Raw genomic sequence first — 22,711 nt, forward strand, 5'->3', positions numbered from 1 at the left:
TGAAAGGAATTCGCTGGTCGTTAGCGCTAGGTGCCGAAGAGTATTCACAGGTGGTTTCTCATCCAACTAAAGCTTCTTAGATTCTCCGCTGTGGCGCTCAGGTCAGTTTTGCTCTACTAGCGCCCTCATCACTGTGGAGATATCCCTAACTAAAGCGCCTCCCTACCGCCGCCCTGGCGCTCATAGACGGCGGACCTCGGAACCAAAGCTGCTCGTTCCCACCGCCTGTGGCGCTACTGTCAGCCGGCGAGGGCTGGGAGAGGGTCGGACGGAATCAGCTGACAGTGAAGCGGTGAGGGCCGCAGTTGTGTGGAGAGTGTTAGTAGCGTGTTGAGTGTTAGACGGACGGCGGTCCATAAGGGCAGTGTACGGCCGTGTTCGGGAGGATTAAACCGACCACCGGGAGAAGACCTTCTGCCAGAGCCAGGTAGGTCCCACGCTGAACTGTAATGACTGGTTGGTATGTGTTGTGTTCGTTTAAACCTACATGAATGACAGTTCATGTCATGAAGGAACATGACAGACGGTTCATGTCATGTCATGTTGTATTGATGTGGCTATTGGCGCGCTCTGTTTGACAAGTCCATGCGTGCTTGAGTCTCTTATCGCCGAATAAGAACCCTACGTTTTCAATCAGAAAGTGATATATGCCGCCCTTTACAGTTCTCGCGATTCATTTTCCGAATGATTATGACTTACCCTAACATGTTGCGTATCATGCATTGTTAGGGTTTGATTCCGGCAGTTTAGTTGCAAGCACAGGCGATTGAGCGTCTCAATCGCAAAGGGCATTTAACCGTCTTGAGGAAATAGATGGTTTGAGCTTGGACATTTGCTCCCCCCCCTTTTTACCCATCGCTCATGCTACTGCAGCGCTGGCTAGTGTTACTTCGCTAAAGTAACGCCCCCAACGGGCTTTTCTATATTGAACTGCGCGTGAGGTCTGTTAAGGGCCCGTCAAAGTGATCGGTTTGTAAACGATTGATGAAAATACATGGGAACGAAGATAAATGTCCTCCCTCCGATGGAGAAAAGGCTACGCTATAGTGTCGAGTGGTCAAACAAGCTTTACGTGCTGGCCTCCATCTGCCTTACTTAGCCCTCGGCTGCCATATGAGATGTGGGGAAGGTGCGCCTCTCAGCTCAGCCATTGAACTTCCAGACTCACTTTTTTGTGTCTGATTCGTATAAAGAAGGCTCGCGGACTAATTAAGGGCATCGCTGCCCGCTCCTCATCCACCATATCTCTTGTGATTTGTAAACTCCGGCGAACATACGGTGGATTGGCAGGTGAAACAAGTCTGCGCCTGAAAGACCAAAGGTCATGTTTTGAAGACATCTCCCGATGTTCCAATGAAGGCGGCACGCACTTACTTGAACCTTTAAGCTCCAAAAAGTGCCGAGGACTTCCTCTGACCAGAGAGGATCTTTTATACCTACCAGTCCATGCCAGGGTATGTTATCTCCCTGTCCCCTGGTTAAAGCCATGTGAGACGCTGCTGCATGAATTCGTGTAGGTAGACCCGGTCTCACGGGTGGAGAATGTTTGAAAAAGTTACCCCGGCCGGCGACCGAAAGTCAGAAAGACGATGATGCTCAAATATTTGTCAACGGTTATCAACAAAGCCCTATTCTGTGGCATAGAATAATGGATGTCTGCGTACGTTTTTAGGGAAAACTGCTGCACGCAGGTGCGGAAGATTTCGTAATTGTAACAACAATTTTGCAACACGCCTTAAAATTTCGGACGCATGTCACCTAGTGCTAGGTCAGGTCATCAGGTCAAATTTGCTGGATGATCGTGCTAAAAATGCCATCATGCCCTTTGCAAAGCTTATTCCGTGGAAGTTGCAACCTTCCCACACAAAACAAAATGTCAAATTTGACCGTTTTGACCCTCTTATTGATTTGAGCTCGCATCTGAAATATTATTCGCGACCGAGCCTTAAACGAGTAATCGAATGTTTTGTTTGCAGTGTTTAAGCTCCGTTATGTTCATGAACTGTGAGAAAAGTTGTCGGAGAACGCTAAAGTCAGAGAACTTTGGCTTTTGTTGATCTATGATGATTTTATAATTGAGCTTGCCTAAAACATGACCAGATTTCTCTGGTCACGTTTGTCGCTCTTTCAAACGTCGTTCCGCTTCTCGCCTCGTAGCCCAGTAGCCGAGTTAGAAGGAGTGTGAAAAGCCCACCTCTCGACTCAACGTGCTACGATTAGGCCACCACCCTGGCGCGGGTTAAGTTGGAGGAGCCTTGAGCCCCAGCAGCTCGTCCTTCTATCTCACTGATATTACCCTCGTCCTGTCTTGTGATGTTATTACAGTGCCATCTTACGATAACGGCCCTTAAATATGATTTACTTCTGTTTGATGAAACATGTCGGGCTTCGCGATGAAAAGACTTAAAAACATAGAAGCTCCAAAATGAAAATAAAGTAAATTTTCAAGAACTTTTCAAGGTAGATAAGAATAATGAGAGACACTTTTATAGATGGCAGTTTTTGTTTGTTTGTTGTTTGTTTATTTAATAATCACCAACGGGCTTGCAACCAATGACAGGTGAAGTCGGACAGTAAAATTATAAAAACATACACGAACACACGACACTGACACACCGGATCCCCCGACACTCACATTTTTTTTTCGTATGGAGACAGCTTTTAGGATTTACAAAAGTGGAAAAAGTTACCCCGGCCGCGCCGGGGTCGGCTGAAAGTTACCCCGGCCACGGCCGGGGTGGCCGGGGCAGGTTCTCCACCCATGCCCGGTCTAAGCTTTCGTCGTCTTATTAGGTACATTGTCGGATATTGTTGAAAGGACACGTTTCAAGTGGATGCGTAGTTGTTATGGTCGGCTTTTAATTACCTCTTTAGTCTCCTGTCCTTAGTTACATAAATATCGACAGGTAAAGATGGTTATCAGTCTGAGACTGGTCCATCTTTCCCTGAAACGGCGACGGCAAAAACCGGAGCGTCCGGCGACGTCGCCGGAAGTGAATAATGATCCCGCCCGGTATTTGTGTCTAATATTAATTAACAGGCACTCGTTACCTGTAAAAACACGTCATTGAACATCGTTTGTCTTTCTTCCTTTGACGGCTGGAGTCCGATTGGCAGGCATTGACAAGTAGCCGACGGAGGTGCCGGGTCGTCGGCGATCAATGAGCTCTGCACGATTGTGCAATGTTGAACAGCTGGACATTCTCTCTGGAGTGCCTGTATAGACACGTCCGGCCGCTGTTTTTCCTCTGTGATTGCAGTCGGTGCGACCTTCGGCTATGTTGTCGCCGTGTTTGTCCACTGGAGATCGTGTTCTGTTCAGCCGGTGGAGGTCAGAGGTTCATTCACCGTCTCTGCAGTCTTTGTCATGAACGGGCTGCCGTGGAGAGCAGCACACCTGTGCAGCCGATTGATTCGACCCGTGGGCTGCGGTGTGGGCACACGGTGGAGTTTTATTCGATGCATGCAGCGATTCCAACTCTCCCATACCATGTTTGTCGGTGTCATTTATTTGCCCCACCCTCCGGCCCCACCCGTTCCGTCCCACCCGAGCGTCCACCCCGGCGACCTGATGGGCGTCACGTCAGAATAAATCCTGCACTACTCCCCGTTCAGTGTCCCATCGTATGCCCCACCCACCGCCCCACCATCCCACCACCCACCGCCATCAGCTACCGTCCACCAACCGATCGCCTTCCACCATCACACCACCCGCCGCTCATCACCCCACCATCCCAACGCCCACCACCCCATCGCATCCCACCGCCCGCCAACCAACACCTACCACCCATAGTCTAAAGTCGCTTCAAGTGAGACGTTTTCCAGACAGCGGCCCGTCGTGAATATGAACAGTTCCTTCTGATCGGCCGTCCATAGCGAATCACCGCGTCAACTGCCAGCCTGCGTATATGGGTACAGCTCAGTCATGGAACGTTACCGTCTAACTGTGCTCCACCGCCGGCCAGCCATGCGCTTCAAAGACGAGTGACAATGTCTTCACCGAGGAGCTCTTTGCAGGGTCATTATAAGAGCTGACAAGACGCGCGTTTATTCGTCTATAGTTAAGTCTTACGTTTTTATACAACTCTTCTCATAGGTTGGGCCTTAGAGCCACTTACGGAAAGGTCTTATATAAACAGCAAGTTACTATAGGACCGTGGGACGACTGTGTCCACCGTGGGTTGATATAGTGTCGGACGAAACTGCGTCGTAGACGGCCGGTGTCCAAAAAATGCACCAAGGATGGTCGAGCTGCAGCGATATACTGGGATGTTATGACTCGAGGCCGACCATAAGAGAAATGTGTATGAAAAGTATACACCTAAGCACGAACTGGGGTTTGACATGGATAGGACAACCCAAAAGCACACCGGAATTAGCTTGTGGCTGTAATTGTAGCTCGCAACTATGAAGCGCATTATTAGATAATCCACAATGATCAGCAATGCGTGATGCGCACAGTACGGCGGCCCGAAAGTACCCATTGAATGCGTTCAGGTCTGTTGCAATTACGCCTCTATATTTGGTCTTATCGATGGCCCGCTAGGCCCACGTTTCACCACTCCCTCGGCAGAACCATCTCAGCACGGTGACGCAACTTCAATTATCACCATTCACCGCCGCAAAGATTGGTGATGTGACGATACTGATGAACTCAATGCCACTGGCGATGTTGATGTCATCATGCCATTGTGTTAAAGGCTATTTTGATCATATTCTAGAGAGCAACCACTGAACATGCAACCATTGCTTGTACCTTCCTCTTGGCATTGTTGCACATTGTTGGCATTCACTTATTCTTCATCCTGCAGAGCCTTGACTGCCTCTGTGAATACATCATTGGAGTTCCAGCCACCTTCTCTTGTACTGGTTGCTAAGCACAGTGCAACTGCATCCTGCAACATGTCGCGATTCCTGCTAAACCCACCGAAAACTCACACGTCGTCGTTGGCAGTTGCAGAAACGGCATTCCTCGCCGGTATCTTATCTGGTTTATTGTTTGGTGCCTCTCGGCTATGTGGTATGCTCGGTGGTCGCCTGCCCCGGCAGTATCGGCGACACTCCGACGGGCTTCGTCGATAGCTGCAGTGTTACATTGCATCACCGATCATTGATAAAAACCTGCCCGGGACCACAGAGGAGGAAGGTGGCTGGCATATCCACCATCAGAGAAGTTCAGCGGGATATTGCTTCTGTCTTTCCTGTAGTCTGTTCACTGATGCTTATTGAGGCCTCATCACCGTCACATCATGCTTTTTTTTCTAAGCCGCCGCCCATGATCAGACGACCAGGAGTGTCCACCCACTGACCCACGCGACAACAGCACCTTACGTTAACACCTCCCAAGACAAAAATATGAAGAAAGTCGCGACACTCCCTGCTAAGAAAAGGAAAGCAAACAAAAGCAAAGCTAAATACAATACTTAGTAAGTTAGTAAAATGTCATAAGAAGAGGCAAAGAAGTCAAGACTAAATGTAGCTTGACTGGCCGCTACACCATTCCCAAAGAAGATAGTAAGAAGGAGAGAGTGATCCAGGGGTTAGTGGTAATAAGCGCATGCAAAGCTTGCATTATAGAAGAGGGACAGAGCCTAGTCACACCCGGAGGAGTCAGATCCTCACCGAAAAGGGATACCGAGCTAAGCAAGCTTGTTGCTCGGTAAACCCAGGTCGGTGGGAAGTATCGTAGGGCTGATTTACGTATTGCTACGTATCCAGGAGAACTTAAGTGTGACTTGTAAGTACACAAAACAAGACGAGACGACCGGTATACAAATAGCAAGTAATGTAAATAGCAAGAAAGCTAGGTCATTGAGCGATGGCGATGATTCAAAGACATACAGTTAGTACTGTACGTACTGTATGATGTTTATAGGGAGAAAAAGCAAAGCTTAACAAAAAGAAAAGGGCAAAACAAAAATGTGGGATAAAAGTTCGAGAAGAAGTAAAAGACAAACAGGGAAAAGACATAAGGACCACTAAATACCACCACCTCTTGTGGCGATCTAGGTACCCAGTTAGAACATACCTACCCAGTTACAGAGATGTACAATGTTCCAAAATTAGGTATGCATAAGTGATATGCATTAAAGACAAATTCTGTAATTGTGTACATATAACTATGTACTGTGCAAGTATGTACCTGTGAGAGAGCGGGTAAAAAATACATTATCAGGTAAATGTACGTACATACCCACAATAAATAAAATGGGGGATCATTTCATTGGCAGGTATTCGTATGTTTACGAACGCAGGCGGAACACAAGAACAATAATGTCAGTGTTGGCAATGGTATCAGTATTGATCGATAAAAAACTGCTTTGAGAAATCCTTGATTTCTCTCTTTGTTAGTGGAACTGCTTCCATATCTGTGAACTTAGGACCAATTATTGAGTTCCAAATTCTAGGTGCAGACCACCTAGTAGTGTAGCTGCGATAATTTTTTTCTGAGAAGAACTCGTGGAAATGATGGGTCGAGCGAGTATCTCGAAGCGGTTCGAGTATCGTAAAAAGTCTGTCAATAGATGAAGGCAAAGTTCCTTTCAACTTTCTATGCATTAGCAGAAGCATCTGCTGCTTACCAATGTCTCTCAACTTAAGTATTTTCAGTTTCTTAAAAATTGGTGCTGTGTGTGCGAGTCTATGTTCGCCATCAATCATTCTGACCACACGCTTTTGTAATTTCTCGAGCTTATCTACGTTTGTAATATAAGTGTTGCTGTAAAGCATACAGCAGTAGTTGATATACGGAAGGAAAAGTGCGTTATATAAAAGAAGCAGCTGTTTAGGTACCAATATATACCTAGATCTGCTTATGAGTCCAACGTTACGAGTCAGCGTTGTAGAAAGGTGTGAAATGTGTGATTTCCATTTCAGATCGTCATCTACGTACATGCCCAAGTACTTAACTGTTTTAACAAATTTAATATGTGCACCAGAGAGCAAAACAGACACATTGACAGCGCGTTTAGAGTTATTGTAGAGCTGACAAAAAGTTTTGTCTGTATTTAAAGATAATTGGTTTGCTTGAAACCAAACAGCTATCTTGGGCATTGTGGCGTCGATGACTCTTTGCAAATGGGCTTCATCATTGCCTTCAATGAAAATGGCTGTGTCATCTGCATACAGATATGCAGTTATATCATCAGAAATGGAGGGAAAGTCATTGATGTAAATTAAAAACAGAAGTGGCCCAAGGATGGAGCCCTGGGGAACACCGATATCAACCGAAGCAAGGCTGGAGCGAACATGCTCTACCTCAACACACTGTGTGCGGCCTTCTACATATGATTTCAGCATCATAAGTGCATTGTCACGTATACCGTAAGCATACAGTTTCTTAAGTAAAATGGTTTGGTTCACAGTGTCAAATGCTTTTCGGAGTTCAAGGTATAAGCCGCAGACAACTTTTCCTGCTTCAAATGCTTGGTTTACCTTTTCTTGAACCAAAAGAAGGGGCATGTAAGTGCTCATGCTTTTTCTAAAACCAAACTGAAATTCGGTGATGATTTTGTTATGTTCAAAGAAATGCTCAAGTCGGGTATGTACTAGTTTTTCTAGTATTTTCGATATAAAAGGCAGTATGCTTATTGGTCTATAGTTTGTAAAACGTTGCTTATCCCCTGCTTTAAAAATTGGTTTTATAACCGCCGTTTTCAAAGGGCGAGGAAACACGTTTTGGCGTAAGCATAAATTCAAGAGAAAGACAAGCTCTCTTAGGACAGTCTGGTAAGTTGCTTTAAAAATACGTGCATTAATGCCGTCTATTCCACCACCAACTTTTTTGGTGCTATTTACTATCTCAGTAACTTCAATGTCATTAGTTTCGGTGAATGATGATAGTGAGTTTCCTAGTCCTCTAGGAAGATTTTCAATAGGGTCGGTGGAACAAGGAGGTATCCGCTCTTTTAAGTCATTGCCAACACTAGCAAAGTATGAGTTAAAAGATTCGGCGATTATTTTTGGGTCATTTTCAACATCATCACCAATCTTAAAAGAAGGTGGACTTTCTTGTTTAATTGTGTTTCCTTTCGTTATCTCGTTCAGTAGCCGCCAGGTTTCCCTCGGGCCACAATCTTTTAGTGCATTCTGATATTAAGTTTGTTTGGCTTTCCTCAGTATATGAGTGAACAAATTCTTATAACGTTTGTAGTTGTTGATATTGAAGGGAGATGGGTGTCTATTCTTTATACGAAAAAGCTCGTTTTTTCTGTTAATGGAAACCAATAAGCCAGGGGTAATCCATGGTTTAATAGGTGTCTTTTTCTGAGTGGGAGTATAGGTGTGGCTGCACCTAGATATCTCGGAAGTGTAGGCTTCTATGAATGTTGTACATGCGTGTTCCGCATCAGTTTCATTACAGAAGTCTCTTAGTTTCAACTGCAAACGAGTTTGCAAGTGAGGAATCATGTTATAGTTAAATTCTTTATACGAATTGGCTTTATTCTTTAACTTCTTTAAATTCTTTAACATATTGGCTATCATAACGGACATCAGCCTCGCTAACACCATCATGACACCTAAGTCATCAACTCACACTACCGCCACCACCACCATCATTGCCACCGTGGGGCACCGTCATCACCGTTATCGACTCATCATCATCGTCATCACCGTCACTTGCATCCAAATCAACAGCATCATCGCCGTCATCGCCGTCAGCTCTGCCCAATCAGGCCGTCATCACCATCACCTCTGCTCAATCGGCCCCTCATCACCGGCAGCCACCGTCTGACACAACCCACCGGCGGGGGGCGGTGGCGCGGCTTCGTAGAAAGCTGCAATCTTGCCGGTACATCTCCAAGGCGCGTGCCGAGGCGCCTGTTACGACAGCGGGCGGCACTGACTAGCGCGCTGCCGAGGCGGCGGTGGGACGGTCTCTCCCTGACCTCTGGTCCCGCGGCGGTGGTGGCAATGGGGGGGGGGGGGCGGTGGCAGTGGCGGTGACGGTGACGGTGACGGTAGTGACGGTGTCTGATAGTCCATTTTCCCATACCTGCTACATTGCATGATTAAATCGAGACATCCAGGCATTTTAATGGCACGTGCACTGTACCACACTTTTCAAAGTTTAATGCAGTGCTTTAATATTGCCAGCCGTGTGGTTCAAGGGGTGTGGTTAAACGCGTTGAACCACACGGCTGCTGACATCACTATCAATTATAGTTGTGAGCTTTTTGGCAGGTATGGGAAACACCTTCCAGCCCTAAGGCCGGGAATTCAATAAATGTCACCTCGCTTTTTTAGCGAAAAGCACCTCGGGCCTAACGGCCCTCGGAGTTTTCGCTAAAAAACCTCGGTGACATTTATTGAATCATCCCGGCCCCGGGCAGGAATATATTGTCCAGTGAATTCGTCAGCTCGTCATTGAGAAAGCGTGAACGGTTCACAGACCATTACCGGGTTTCGTTTACGATAGTCATACTGAATGCCAGAGGAAAAGCCGCTTTCCTCTGAAAAGCGGAGTCAATGCTGACGAGGAGAAGACAGACCTGAGACCATCAGTTACGCTCAGAGAGCTGTTTCCTTTCCTATTGAATGTAACTCAACACAGCCATGAGCCAGCCGATGCGGATATCCGCTGAAATGCGGTCCTAGCCCGCGCCCCGTAGGGGGGGGGGCCGAAACGGCCCCTCTCTGTCCTTTTCGGTCGATATCTCCTAAACGGCTGGAGATATCGCCACCAAACTTTCAGGACCCCTCCGGGCATCAATTTTACACATTGTGACCAAAAAATTTTCCAGAGGCTATGATAGGTTGGCCACAAATGACGTCAGAGTGACGTCATGTTCTGTCATTTTCGACCGAAAAAAGACCTTCGCGAGAAGACCTGTCAGGACTACAGCTTTGAAGATACAGAAAAATGATCAAGACATAAAAGGTGTAGAATTGACAGGGCTACAAAACTGCTATCTCGAATTTTTGAAATTTTTGAGTTTTGACCCCCAAAAATAAAAAAAACATTTTTTGGATATATTCGCCAAAAAATCCAAAAAGTTTTTTGAGTTTCGAAAAAACCGGAATATATGTGATAGTGCCTACCGTCTTCTATCTACATACCAAATTTCAGATCGATACCTCGTTTTTTGGCCAAGTTATAGCGAAAAAACTGTTCAAAAATGATGACGTCAAATTTTCAAACTCAATTTTTGGCAATTCTAGAACTCGTAGAGCAAAACGAAGACCACCATTAGACTCCCCGTGACGAGCTGCATTGAATCGATACCCATTTTATGCAAAAATATCAACTTTGAAATTTGACCTAATTTGACCTGACCTTGACCTTACCTTCACAAAAACGTGACCTAGGCTGGTCCCAAAGGCTGCCTAACCCACATAATCGCATTTGTCATGTAAAATGGACCATAAAACATGTATCACACAACACATTCATATTGTGACCCCCGGTGACCTGACCTCGCTGTGACCTGACCTGGTATCAGTGACCTCAGATAGCAAAGTATGTGTTTGACGAACAATGTACCATCGATGGTTTTCAATAAATTACCAATTTACTCGCTTTCACAGCACATTTCTTGAATTGCCTGTGAACGGTGAAAATCTGACCTTTGACCTGACCTGTGACGTCATCGGTTTGACCTAGGTCAATGAAATTTGGTCACAAGGTAGTTCCCGGGTGGGGCTATCGAACGCCGTTTGAATTTTGAAAATCGGCCGGTAACTTTCCGAGATCTTAGGGGGGGGCCGAAACGCCCCCCCCCCCCCCTACGGGTGGTAGGGTCCGCCGGTAGCCCTACGGGGCGCGGGCTAGCACTGAAGTATATCACTCCTCGACCGACATTTGTGAAATGCGCTGGAAGTCTTGCACAGCTACCGAAGCCGCTAAAGGAAAAGTCTCTTCGCCACTGACACGCAACACCTCAAACCAATCACATCATTCAGCACCATTTTCCCGCCCCACACACCTGAATGGAACAAAGAGACATGCCTCACCGCTGTATTAGCCTCGCCGACGCCAGGCACGTTTGCCAACATGGGGTGTGTCCGCGTGTGTCCCCTCCTCGAATGGGCGGCGGGCTGGCTCCATTTGTGGGCACCACTTGTTGCAGGGGCTCGCGTGGGGCAGCCACCTGGCTGGCCCGTCCTGTGACCACCTGTGGGAGACCGGTCCGCGGACCGACAGACATTTGTCACCGCATCACCTGTCTGTCAGATAAAACGGCCTGTCATACAGCAGGCAGTGAGCTCTGTCATACAGCAGGCATAGAGGCCTGTCATACAGCAGGCAGTACGGATCGTCATACAGCAGGCAATGCGGTCCGTCAGTCAAAAACAGCGCGGCCCATCAGACAGCATACGGAGCCCACTCGTTCCAACAGACAGTGCAGCCCATCGAACCTAGACGGTCTGGTGGGTCCGTTTAACAGCGGACTGTGTGAATCGTCGTCTTACATATATATGTGCTCTTTTTTGTCACTAGACTTTCACTGTCTGACACTGTCTGACAGACACTGTACTGTCTGTCAGACATTGTACTGTCTGACAGACAGTGCGACCCGTCAGACACTGCAGGCATTACGGCCGCCACAGAAAGGACAGAACTGCGACAGTCACGAAATGAGCGGCGAAAGCTCGACGGGCTGCAGCAGCCACAGTCATGGGTGGAACGAGGCCTCAGTGTTTGACACGATAGGTGACGCAATCTAAGGGAATGGCAAAAACGTGGCCGAATAAATGTTTGCTTCGATGTCTTGTTGCTGATTGAATTATCATGGTCGTTGTTCAGTGTGTTGCGCCATGCGCGACCGATTTTTGTATCTGCTCCAGTTATAGCACTAAGGGCCCCGCAGTCTGCACTGTGCAAACATATTTGCATTTCGCAAATAAAACGTGATTCATGCACACTGACAAGCCGCATAGCGATGTCATGTGTGCCACAGTCAAGTAGGTCTTGAGATACCGAGCAAGAAAGTGAATGCATGATTTATTTCCGAGTGCATGCCTGAGTTGCAAGCTGTATCCGACCTGCAACTTACCTGCGGTATTGATAAGTATTGAGCATTCCCACCTAAATTACAGTATACCCGACCGACTCAGTTCCTACGCTGTGATTCAGTCGTCCCTGGCCAGGCGGCCGTGTGTGTCCCGCTGCCCGAGCGGTGTTCCAATTAGCTCGGTGCGGGCCACAGCCGTCCCACGGACCGGCACCAGCCGGGCCGTGGACGGGCCGTGGACGGCGCTTCACCCAGTTCTCAGGCGGGCCACACACGTGCCATCCGTACCGCTGCGGTGCCGTCGCCTGTCAGCCGCCGCTGGAAACGCTGCTGAAGCTGTGGTGGTCATGTCTTCAACCCACTCTGCCAGTCTGCTACCCTGCACTTCCAGCTCGGTCCTAGGACAGCTCCCGCAGATGTGGCCATGTCCTCTACCCACATTTACACTCTTACCCACTACCAGCTCGTCCCCCAGTCGCGCGGGGTTTGACAGAAACATGAAACACAGCTGCAGTGTAGCCATGTCTTCTGCCCATCTTCAGCTCGACAGTATGCAGCGCTCGCGGCCTTGACAGTCTACTCGGCGTCTGCCAGGAAGTCGTACTCGAGTTTGGTACCGCTCCGATTGGGGGAGGGGGAGGGGCGCGGTCGTTCCCTCCTCCTCCGGCACGTGCGGTCGTGACGTGACGTGACGATGTCGGCAGCGGCGCCGTGACGACTTGGCGAGGTGACGCGCAGCGCCGTGACGAAACGGCCCGCGGGATGCGGCGCCGGAATGTGACGGTCCCGCTCATGAGCTGGGGAGGTGGAAGCGAAACCGCACCACCCTCCTTCTATTCGTATAAATGGATAAGATATGTCTGCCTTGTATTTAGCATACTCTTCCTGGAGCGTGCACGACATATATGACATTTTTCAGTGTATAATATCCGTGACAGTACGCGACGAATGTTTGCTGTCGGTCTGTTTCATGACGCGACAGAAGCCAATCAGCATGCCGACGACACGACATCAACTGTCTGGCTGTGTCTGGCGTCATACAGCGGGATGTACAGCGTTGTCGCTTCGTGATTGCAGGGGCAATAACCCCAGGTTAATTAAGTCGCTCGGATTGCTCGCCATTACAAACCCGCTCTGGCGTTTCGGTGGTTAGGGACACCGCGAGCTATTTAAACCGGAGACGAGAGAGGCCCTGTGGATGGCTGTTGGCTCTACATGTAACCTTGGCACTCCTGTCTGCTGCACAGGATAGCCGTGTCAGTAAATCTGCCCGACTGCCACTCTGAGCTGTTGAATTTTTCGGCCGACTCGTGACCAAAGGCTGAGCGTTGAGCACAAGACGCTCCAGATATGACAGTCTGCAGCAATTCGGAGAAATGTCTCTGAGACCAGTTTCAACAGTCGCGATATTGTTTTGATGGATTCTCACATGTCATTTGAAAATGTTACCTGGTGCAGCATTGACAATAACACACGCTGCACCAATGCCTACATTTGGATTCGTCCTCCAAAAGCTTCTTATCAGGGCATCTTCTCGGAGGCTTAAAACAATGCCGGGCAGCCTACAAAAGTTTTCGATGCAACTGAAGTAATCCGTGCCAGTCAAGGAGACCCAGATATTTCTGAGGCTGTCCTGCTCATGAACAGAGATGATAATGATTGATATACATGGTGATGATGTGAACGAATCCTCATAACTGCCTTGATTATCTTAATAACGTCTCCAGGCCTCATGTCTGGAATGCTAGAAAGACAGAGAGCTAATGGGAAAACCCACCCTCAGCCGTCTGATATGAATGTCCTTAAAAATAGCGGGACAGTTCGTTCGTATACCGATCGTTCTGTCTGTATCGTTGGCATACCACTTGACTGTTGTTTAACTGAAGATGATACTTTCAATCACATGATACTTAATCATCATTGTGAAAACCCATGTCTAATCGGCCTGATCCATTCCGATTCAATAACGACAATTGCCTGCAACTCTGCTGGGCCATCTGCATGCATTACATTCACACCAATCGCTAGTTATTTAGCTCAGTTTAGCCTGGTTATATCTTCATCACTTTAATCCCACTTCATTCTCTTTTCCGCCAATTTATGCCTCTTATCACGAGCTGGCTGGCCATGGCGTCATCCATGACTCCCCACCTGGCCTGTTCGTGTTCCAAGCCTGATGACTCGGATGGCTACCACAGACGCCGGACACTGGCCAGCGACCGCCGGGGGCAGAACGGTGGGAAAGGAGCGACCGAGCTTCTCAGGGTGGGCGAACGGCCAGCGCCGGCGATTGACCGGGCGGGCGGACGGGCGGCACTTCATGGTACTGGACGGTACCGTGGACGGGCATGCGAATAGTACGTAATGGCACAGGACGGTACCGGACATGATTGAACAGGACGGTCGCCACCGGATGGCAGCCAGACGTTAAAAGCCATCTAACGAAACTAAATGCACACAGAAGGTGAATAGTTACGGGCTGAGGGCGCGCACGCAGACGTCACGAGACATGAGTGGGCACTGGACAGCGGCGCTGGCACTGGACTGCATTCCGGACTAAACTACCTAAACCGAACTGAAGTGCATCCGGACACTGCATGCTGGGCGAATAGCGATGCAAACGGTACCGGACGGAGGAAGGACGGGGCAAAGACGGCACCGGACGGAGTAAAGACGGCACCGGACGGAGAAAAGGACGGAGCAAAGACGGCACCGGACGAACTGGACCTAGTGTACCGAGCCAGATCGGATGGATCGTTGGCCCAGACCGGATGGGTGAACCGGACGGCGGTTAGACATCGCCGAAACTGACCGGAAATCAGTCACGGATGAGGGGATGGTGGCCAGTTGAGTGAGACAGAGTGACCAAGAAGCGATAGAAGATAATTTGGTGACAGTCAAGTGATAGCCATGACGTGACAGAGCAATGGTAGACACGCGATGATGCCGTTGCTAACGACACGCAACTAGAAAAATGAATTTGTGTTGGCTATTCGGTGAATGCATGGCAGAGGAAATTATTCGGCTGAACCAAAAATCCCAAAGGCGTGCACACCGGTCAAAGCTCCCTCTTTGTTCGGTCCGCCTTTACTCGTGAGCATACATCTCGACTCGCAGCAGCCTCCACGTCTTGCTTATCCCCTTACATCCCACCTCTGCTCTGCCCACTGTATGCTGCAGCATGGCTGGTGCACGCCCTTAGGCCACCACAGAAGAGCGATCGCAGTGAATCAGCGTCTCTCACACTATGACTCACGACGTGTGTCATAGACGAAGGCCGGCTGCTCTGGTTTGGCAGACTAGGGGATCGAGCAGACTCTATGACTGGCAGTTAGGTGTCGTGAAGTTAAGGCCGTGGTGAATTATCGGGGCGAGGTCACTTACCCCACAGTGTGCGCCATATGGCCGGACCGTGTGCACGGCTACCGCCATTACCTGCCTCGTTCGGGACGGAGGTCGCCTTTTTGCGAGCCAGGGTCGTGGCGGCATAGCCATTGTGCGTGGCCGATCGGCGGTACGATCCGCCGGGCCGCAGCAGTCACCGCCATCTGGGGTAGGGCACGCGAGTGTGACCCGCTGGTCCATGCACTCTGGTGCAGAAGACAGGTCAATTTCCCGCTGTTCTGTCTTGGTCGGCCTGAATGCGAGTGGTGACCCAAGGCTGTGGACCAAGCGGAAGAAAGACGGCTGGACTCATGCTGGCTTATCGCAAAAGGGTCGCTCCCCTTCCAGTCCTTCCCCAGTCCAAGGCATCTGTCGTGATAAATCTATAGAGGTTCTTTTCTCGGTGACCTAGCCTCCAGAGTAAGGTCACCTGCGAGTCCCAGGAACGTTCTGCTTCTGGCCCACAATGACGTCATGGCTCCCACCCACTCACCGGCCGCCAGTGCCCAGTCGACAGGTCAATCAACCCGGCCGTCGCCACCACCATGGCTGGCCGCCGCCCGCTCCCATCGTGGTCGGTAGTTATCCGAGCATTGTCTGTGTGAAGCCGGCGCACAATGCCCCGGATAGGGCACCGTAAAACACTGCAGAACTAAATTTTGATTAAGTCACTGCCGAAACAAACAGCGTTAGAACGATGTTGATTGCTGACAGCAGCATGTTTTCATGCAGGACGTTGAACGACTCAATACACTTCGTGCTCGGCTGTGATTTGGTGGGCGTACAAAAAGGAACCACTGAAAGTCACGGTTGAGCGCCACGACCCCCGGAACTGCCTCTGTGCGCCTTCCGTGGCCCAACAAAGTAAATCTCTCAACAATGAGCAGACGTGCGGAGCGCCTCGGTCGTGTCCTTGGCTGGGCTGAGCGCAGGTCGTGCTCTCTGAGCGTGCAGCTCCATCCGACTTAGAACGGCTCCGCTCCGGTCGCCCATTTATTTTACCGAACAGTGAGGAGCGGCGCGAGCCTCTTCGGTGAACGCCCTCTCGTTTCGTGTCTCTACGGCACCGAATGAACGGGGCGGAGCTCTCTCGCCTGGTTGATATTGACCAACTGGTCGGCAACTCCTTGCCCCACCCCTGCTGGCCATTGTCATCTACGAGAGTTCCTGTCACCACCGCCCCGCTTTGTTCTTTCGCCCGCGCTAAGGGGCCAAGGATACGCGTATGTCTCAACCGGGGTCGCACATGCAGCAAGACGTCGCTAACCGTCTAAACGTGACAGTGTTGAATGTGGGCCACGATGAAACACAGATGTACGATTTATGTCCGTCTGTAGACTGCTGGTGTCATCATTCTCGTTATCGGCTTAAGAACAGAAGATTGATGGCTCGGCCGCCGAGATAATGCTCCGACTCCGACCGGTTCATCCGTCAGTGCAAGGTCACTGCCGGATTTCATTACGATGTAGTTTTTCGGCCATCCCATGGCGAGCCCTAATGATGCTTCTCGGCCGGGGAGTGCTCCCATTAAGGTGTTTCATCAGTCGTTCTGCTATGGCAACATTCACTTAACGGCCCATCTTGTTACGGTGTCGGTCCGAAATATCCCATAAGCGGCGTCGTTTGAAGTCTGCTGCCTCTCTCCGCTACTGATGTGGCGTCACAAACCCCTCCAGCACCTCAGACCGTCACAGGCCGTCACCGGCCGTCACGGCGGCGTCTGGAGCCGCGGCGGTGTCGTAAATGGCGCGGTGGCGTGACAGACCTGGGCTGCCGACGGTCGACCGGTGACAGTGCACGAAGGCGGCTCACCGTCAGCTGACGACTTCCGGCAAAAATGAATAACTTCCCCGATATGCCGTAACTGCCGAGTCGTGCCTGCCGCTAACGGCAATGGAAGGCAATGTGTTGGCTTGTGTTCGCTGACTTCTGATAGCAGCCTGGAGGTAATGGCTTCTGTATGGGGTACGGTACTTAGGACGATGAACTCTGCTGAGTGCTGTCAACGGTCAACTGTTGACTGGTTACATTGACAGTGTGACAGTGACAGTGACACTCGACAGTCTGATAGTCTGACAGGGTGACAGTTTGACCGTGGAGACCGTCACAGTCGGCAAACTGTCAGCTACGTGACTACTGTCGGCTAGCCCCCGTCTATTGAGGCCTATCCGCTCTACGAGTCGACTTGCTCCACCTGACCATCCGCCGGGTTTGACAGTCAACCAGTCCTGCCGTCCGTTGGGCGACTTCGACCCCCGACGTCAATTCTGGCCCGTTCACGCGTGGTGCCGGCTGACCGGCGCTACCCCAGCTCCGGCCGGCCAGGTGCGGCAGCGGAGGTGGCGGAGGCGGGCGGCGGACACGGTCTTTACCAATTACCGCGCTGCCGTGGGGGCCGGCCCGCTTCCGGCCGCCGAGCGGCGCCGAGCGGCGAGCACGGACGGGGAGAGAGGGGAGCCGAGCCATAGTTCAGAGACGCCGACTGCCCACGGCACGGCCAGACCCTCGCCCTTAGTCGGCTTAAACGGTGGAGATCATTCAGATAATTAATGGTAACGCCCGGGGGGAGCCTGGTGAAGGTTATACAGGTCCATGTAATTTGCCCAGATGATTCCGCTTGTGGCGAAGCGTGCCGGCTGTGAGTCTCGTTCTTTCACAATGTCAGTCGTGAGTAGCATAAATCAGGGCAGCGTGCGGTGTAACGCCTGAATTCAGTGGCGTCGAGGCCAGAGCCGAGTGTGGCTGTCGTGGCCCTTCACCAGTCGACATACAAACAGCGACACACAAACAGCCCGTTCACAAACAGTCGGCGCACAAACAGTCGGCACAAACAACCCTGTCGCTCTGTCATCGCCAAACAAAGTGGCCGTAATGCTACAGCGCGTCTCGCCGAGCCTGTGCGCTGCGGACCGCCCACCACTGGGTGGACACTCACTGTCCTAATCACTCTATAACGACCAAATGAAGCGTGCAAGGCGCTGTGGTTCGACGACTGCCGTCAGAAGCCGTTTTGTCCCTGTACCGGTGCTGCGACATAACTTCTTACATCGCCACCGAGGCACGCGCGGGTACAGCCCAGTTCGCAGCGCTCCCAACCTCCCACCTCCGCGCCGGAGAAAGCGTGAGGCTTCTGTGCGGCGCGACCCGTTCCACGGCCGGGTCGTGACCCATCGGGTGACCCGGGTGACCTGGCTGACCCGAACAGCCCACGACAGGCGGACGGCTGCCGTGCGCGCGGTGGCGGACAGGACGGTCGGGGCTGGTAAGGCGGTCACCGACGGTCGCGGCAGGCTGGCTGAAAGCGGGGCGTTTCCGGCGCAGTTTGGCGCGCCGTGACTGTCGCAGCGCGCCCCTATCTGGCCCGGCACACGCCCCGTGCGGCGATTATAAGCGGCCCAGTTTTTGTCTTGAAACGCACGTGCTGTCATGTGGCACTTTCCGGTGGGGTGAGGGTCAGTGAGACCTTACAATTGCAGTCGGCGTGGAGGGACAGATAAGGGCACGTTTAACAAATGGGACCGTATCTAACACTGATACGCATTTCAAGTCTCGCTATTGTTACACTGTCAGTTACACTTTTTGTTGTTGTAACCTCTAAATTCAAGAGCAGCATAGTTATTTTTGGTAATGCAGACATTCGCTTGAGAAGGCCTGGGTCCCGCAGACATAGAAATCAGAAATAATTACGCCCGTACACAATCTTCGACATGTCGAAGCATTCAGGTACGACAGGCCAGTTCGGGCAATTGAATTTGACATACATTCCGTAGCACCAGCGCTCCTGACCGAGGCGCACCAACCCAGTTGTCACAGGCCATCACGCCCGTGACGGCGTCACAGCGGCACAGCTGTCACCCGTCACTGTGTCATGGCAATCATCGCGACCAGTCACTCGCCTCCGCCCCCGTCCCGTCCGTCCGTCCGCCCGTCTGTTTGTTCGTCGCCGAGTGGTGCCCTCACGGAGTCGCCGCCTGGCGCCGCTCCATTCAGTCGGCACGGGCCCCTGCCGCGTCGCGCTGCGCGCACAAACACTGCTCGACGCCGGCCGGTGTGTGTGTGTGCCGCTCGCTGTGACGGCGTGTGGCGTTGTGACTGTGTGACGTTGAGAAGTGTGACGGTTGGCTAGATCGTGCCGAAGGAGGCAGGTGTGTGGGATTGCGATCCTGACACCCACTCGCTGAGTGTATCTCCAACAAGTCCTGATCGGAGCGGCGAGCCAGCCTTGGCTCGGAACACGCAGCGGGAAGAGGGAGGGAGAAGGCCGTGACGCCCTAGGAAGAAAGTCCGGGTGGAGCAGAGCTACTCCATCACCGATATCAGGTCAGCACGGCGCCCCAGCACGCTCGCCCCGTGATCCCAGGGTCACGCGGACCGTGACCTCGGCTCCGAGCCACCGGGTCATCTCACCGCCACACCATGACTGCTCCATGGCGGCTTCAGGGCCGATCGGAGACCGCATATCCTGTCTCCACCTGGCTGTTTGACTGTCCTATACGGCTGCATTCGAGCTCCAGTGTCTGAGTGGAGCCACCCTTTTCCCACCCACTTCCCCCACTACAGTCTCACAAGTGCTCCTTTCATTGACAACCTCTTGTCCGCCCATCCTACTTAGTTTTCTTCACTTAGTTACCATGTCCCCTGCTTTCCATTGCCCCTCTCACGCTCTAATGGCTATTCTTCAGTCAGCTCTCCTCTCAGAAGCATCCTCCATCGGTCGATTCGGGGCCTCATTGTCCACCTTCATTCACAATAGCCGTCAAACGATCGCGCTCTTATACCGGACAACCGAAAGCCGTTAGACCATCAGGCCCAGCTGCCGCCGTCCGCCACTCGTCGAGACCGTGTGATGTCGTTAGATGGCGCAAACCGTTTTCAGTAGGGTCACTGGTCGCACAGGTAGGGTGATGAAGCTCATCAGAGGTGGCTTGGAGCGGACTGACACATGAGAGAATTGTTTCATAAAAGGGTGTTCTGGAGGTCAAAACAGGGCGACTCTTGAAGGGTGGCCGGAAACTGAATAAGTCTACATGGTCTACACACAAAAAAGATTGTAGCAAATTGGCATTTAAATTCAAAAGTGTGCTTAAAACCTGCATAAGGCAGACGAAACGGGACTCTATTTTGCTCGTGTGCATTTGTAAGAAGGCAGAAATATTTCTGGGAGCTCAAGTAGCTATAGGTAAATGCGGAATTCCGCGGAAAACGCTGATCCGCTTTTAGCGCTGTGGAAGAGGGCGGATAAATCTGGCAGAGCATTCATTTTGCCTAAATGCTTGCATTGATGAATCGAAGGGAATTAGTGGATGAATGGAACGGCAATGGCCATATATCGAAAAAGAGAGCCTTTATCTGTTCATAATTCATACTCAGATGGTCATAGCAAGGCTAGCTGTCGATGGGAGGATTGTGTAAGCACCGAACAACGAAGGTCGGTTTATGATAGAGGTGACTGTCGGACTCTCGGTATGGTCACTCATTCCCTTTAGTTTTCAGTTCTCCCGTGTGCCGTGCCCGCCGTGATATCCTCCTCTCTGACCATGACAGGTGCAGCTCACCTGCAAAGCCTATCCGGTTTGACCGCCGCACTGAACGAACCAGGGATTTGTGGACAATACTTTCACTTCCCAAAGACGCTTTCCTTTTCACTGGTGGAGCCGGAGATGGTATTACTCAGCAGAGCACAACTGCAGCCGCCACTGCTTATCTCCTGCACTTCTTCTAAAAACAGCCGGGCGGACAGCGCTGTTCCTTGCAGCATCCCCGCCCCGACGGGCTGATGGTGATCGGGTACGCGATCTGGCGGAGGAGATATTGTCGTCGGCCCGGTTTATCTCTGATGATATCGCCCGCTTAGAGATGACACACTGTCATGTATGTACTGTCACTCGTGACACATGATGACGTCATTAGCCTGGTGCTGAACTCTGCAGAATCAGCTGACTTCGCCACAGCTGTGGAAACGTGCCCTCAGCTGGGCGAACATTTAGCTTACAAACATCGCGGCGCAATACCGATGTGTGCCGTTTTATGGATAAAACATATACTATCCGTTTTAAACAAGCTATATAGAATAGATAGCAATTTTGTTACCTATTTAGTCATAAAAGCAATTACATGAATATTCCAAACCACGACGGATGGCTTTATTTGTCATGTACCATAGCAACGTCAGCGAATTTCAGAACAGTTGTTTTATTCCTATGTCTTCCTCTTAGCTACAATGGCGACGCCAGACGTGTACCATTTAATTTTATCCTCGGCGCCAATGATCAAATTAGCCTATTATTACCATTTGGAATGGGAAACATCCCACACGGTGAAACGTTTATTGCCGGGTCTAATTAGCGTGTGAGTGGTGAGGGTTGCCGCTTTACGGGGCGGGTATAGTTCCACCCCGAAGGAACCACTCTTCCCTTACAGCTTTTTAAATAAAGTATATGATTTTTATTAAAAATGTTTGTCTTTAAAATCTATATTTTATTATGTCCCTGCCGATCACTTATGCGACTGAAGTAAACATGACCTCAGAGGCTTTGTCTAAGGATGATCAACAGCGTAATCCTAGTTAGTTAACATTCTAATAGTTGCATGTCCGTTACGACTATCCGTTACCGTTACGACTAGTAGATCCGATATAATGCCGTTTCCCGTAAATACAGAGAAGTAAAAAATATTGCCCACTTCTGCTCCTACTTACTGATGGGAAAGTTAACTTATTGCTCAACATCCGAAAGGATTATTTTTAACATCAGATCAGTTCCCGTTGTGGTGATGATTGCACTCAAACCTTGTCGATGCTGCATCTCGCACTATGTTTTCGAAAGTGAAAAGGCGCCTCAAACAATTATAAGGGCAAGTGAGATTAACCCTAGAACGCCTAGGGGGGGGGGGTTGTATCAACCCCCCCCCCCTGAGGTTTTTTCGAAGTGCACGCTAAACGGCTTGTCGTAGCGGGCTGAAATTTTCAATAACCTCTGGGGCAACCTTTGCGCATCTTTTGCCGAAAAAAAATTGATCGGGTCATGTCAGGTCACGGAGTTATGACGTCATAAGAGGTACAGCCTCCGGCCGACAGTTACCAAACGTGTGCGCCGAATCCCTAGGTTTTCTGCCGGTGATACCCACATTGTTTGATGGATCATGATGAAACTTCCCATGCATGTTGGGGCAAGCATTGGCTATCGTGTGGTGCAAGAAAATTGACCGGGTCAGGTCAGGTCACGGAGCTATGACGTCACAAGAGGAACAGCGTCCGGTACTATTTTTGAAAAGCGCCCGAACCACTATTTTGCTAATTCTTGTCACCTCAATGGGAATATGCAGCAATATTAGCTTCTATAGGGAGCAAATGGACCTCCCAAATCCAAAAATAC

General features: G+C 50.5%; 1 protein-coding gene across 2 annotated transcripts in view; it reads left to right on the forward strand.

Moving 5' to 3' along the window:
- Nucleotides 1-289: 289 nt before the first annotated feature.
- Nucleotides 290-22,711, forward strand: part of LOC122376796 — a 31,243-nt gene continuing 8,821 nt past the window's right edge. The window contains exon 1 of one of the 2 annotated variants that reach the window (XM_043356753.1): nt 290-427. The gene's annotated coding sequence lies outside the window, so the exon portion shown is untranslated. Of the gene's footprint in view, nt 428-19,340; nt 19,659-22,711 lie in introns of those variants that run through there. The other variant, XM_043356743.1, reaches the window with a different exon arrangement.

The sequence above is a fragment of the Amphibalanus amphitrite genome, unplaced genomic scaffold (genome assembly GCF_019059575.1).
Source record: "Amphibalanus amphitrite isolate SeventyFive unplaced genomic scaffold, NRLGWU_Aamphi_draft 000043F_arrow, whole genome shotgun sequence".
Taxonomy (NCBI): Eukaryota; Metazoa; Arthropoda; class Thecostraca; order Balanomorpha; family Balanidae; genus Amphibalanus; species Amphibalanus amphitrite.